Source organism: Spinacia oleracea, chromosome 4 (assembly GCF_020520425.1).
Source record: "Spinacia oleracea cultivar Varoflay chromosome 4, BTI_SOV_V1, whole genome shotgun sequence".
Lineage (NCBI taxonomy): Eukaryota > Viridiplantae > Streptophyta > Magnoliopsida > Caryophyllales > Amaranthaceae > Spinacia > Spinacia oleracea.
In genome coordinates this window covers 65779993-65782236 of record NC_079490.1, presented here as the reverse complement: position 1 = coordinate 65782236, position 2244 = coordinate 65779993, and positions in this window count along the sequence as shown.

Genomic DNA, 2244 nt, shown 5'->3' with positions numbered 1-2244 from the left:
TCTTCACTATTTAATAGAAGAATCTCATAGTTTCAGTGACTTGAACTCTATGCCTTACTTGGGTATAGAACATCAAAGAATAGAATATCAACAGACACTTGAAAGTCTTTTGAATATTCTGTTCTCCTTGAAGTACTTGTAAAGTCTTAAGAGATGTCTATGTTAGGTTATGATACATATGATATTACATAAATCATGCGGAAACAACCATTAACCCAGGATTACATATTATTTACACATAATCATATAGCATAATTTAGATGCATACTCTTTGTTGCGTGCCCTCCCTAGCTGCGCCCGAACCGAACAAGAACAAGTCTTTAGGACTCCAAGTGTCGTCCCTCCGTAGATAGTCCACAGCACGTCCGGATCCGCCTTAAGATTGACCAACTAGAATCGCCCTTAAGGTACTAGAATTTTCGGCACTTTTGAGCAAGATGTGTGATTGAATTTTTCTCTCAAAAACTCACTTTTGAATACTTTTTAAACTCGTTATAAATTGTGAACCCAGGCCACATATTTATAGGGTTACGGAAAGGGAATTGGAATCCTATTCAGATACAAATTAATTAAACCTAGAATCCTACAAGAACTCTAATTTAATTAATTTATCAAATAGAATTAGGAATTTAATCATTAACCGAACTCTGCACGTTTTAGGAAACGTGCACGAACACAAACACTTACGCACACACACACGGCAGCCACGATGGGCCGCCCATGCGTGCGTGCGAGCAGCAGCCCACGCAGCGAGGCCTGCGCGAGCCACAAGCCCACGCAAGCACCTACGCGCGCTGCGCGCGCTGTGCGCTGCCACGGCCTGCTGGGCCTGGCCTTGCGCTGGGCCTGGCGTGGCCTTGGCTGTTCGTGTGGCGCGCTTGGCTTGCTGGGCGATGGCCTGGCTTCGTGCTGGGCCCTCGTCCGGCAGGCCTCGTCCGATGCTTATTCGTACGATACGCTTCCGATTAAATTTCCGATTCCGGAATTCATTTCCGATATGAACAATATTTAACATTTCCGATTCCGGAATTAATTTCCGTTTCGAACAAATATTTAATATTTCCGTTTCCGGAATTATTTTCCGATTCCGATAATATTTCCGATTCTGACCATATTTCCGTTTCCGGCAATATTTCCGATTCTGGTAATATTTCCATTTCCGATAATATTTTCCGATACGTACCATGTTTCCGTTTCCGGCAACATCTACGACTTGGATAATATTTATATTTCCGATACGATCCATATTTCCGTTTCCGGTAATATCATCGTTTCCGGAGTATTCATTTCTTGCCTGTGACGATCTCAGCTCCCACTGAAACCAAGATCCGTCGATTCCGAATATCCATAGATAGAGTATTTAATGCCATTAAATACTTGATCCGTTTACGTACTATTTGTGTGACCCTACGGGTTCAGTCAAGAGTAAGCTGTGGATTAATATTATTAATTCCACTTGAACTGAAGCGGCCTCTAGCTAGGCATTCAGCTCACTTGATCTCACTGAATTATTAACTTGTTAATTAATACTGAACCGCATTTATTAGACTTAACATAGAATGCATACTTGGACCAAGGGCATTATTTCCTTCAGTCTCCCACTTGTCCTTAGGGACAAGTGTGCATTTCCTAATTCCTTTGTCGCTCGATGCTTGCTCTTGAACATAAGGTAAGAGTTGTCATCCTTATTATGTCCAGAGGTGTTCCTCGGTTTCAGAGTTCAACTGATCAAATAAACAGATAATCATAGCCTATGATTCATCCGAGCACGGCCATGCATTTCACAGTTTCTAGCTCTCCGAGTGGCCTTGTACAACTTTTAAGCATCTCATCCCGATTTATGGGAGGACAATCCCAATCTTGCGATCTTGAGATTAGACTTCGTTTGATAGGTGATTACCTGAGCGTTGCCTTTATAGCCTCCTTTTACGGTGCGACGGTTGGTCAACGTCAAAGCAACCAGTTCTCAAACAAGTAATCTCAAATCACTCAGGTATTGAGGATTTAGTGTCTAATAATTTAATGAAATTTACTTATGACAGATTTTCATCTCTTACAGTAAAGTTTCATAGGTCTTGTCCGATACTAGTCTTCCCAAAGTAAGTATATATGCAAATGATTATGACATTGCCATGTCCACATAGTTCAAGAAACAGAACTACTAGTCATCTTGCATTCTAATCGTCTAACGTTTTCTATGCGTCCAATTTTATAGAAAACTCCGATTAGGGACCATTTTCAACC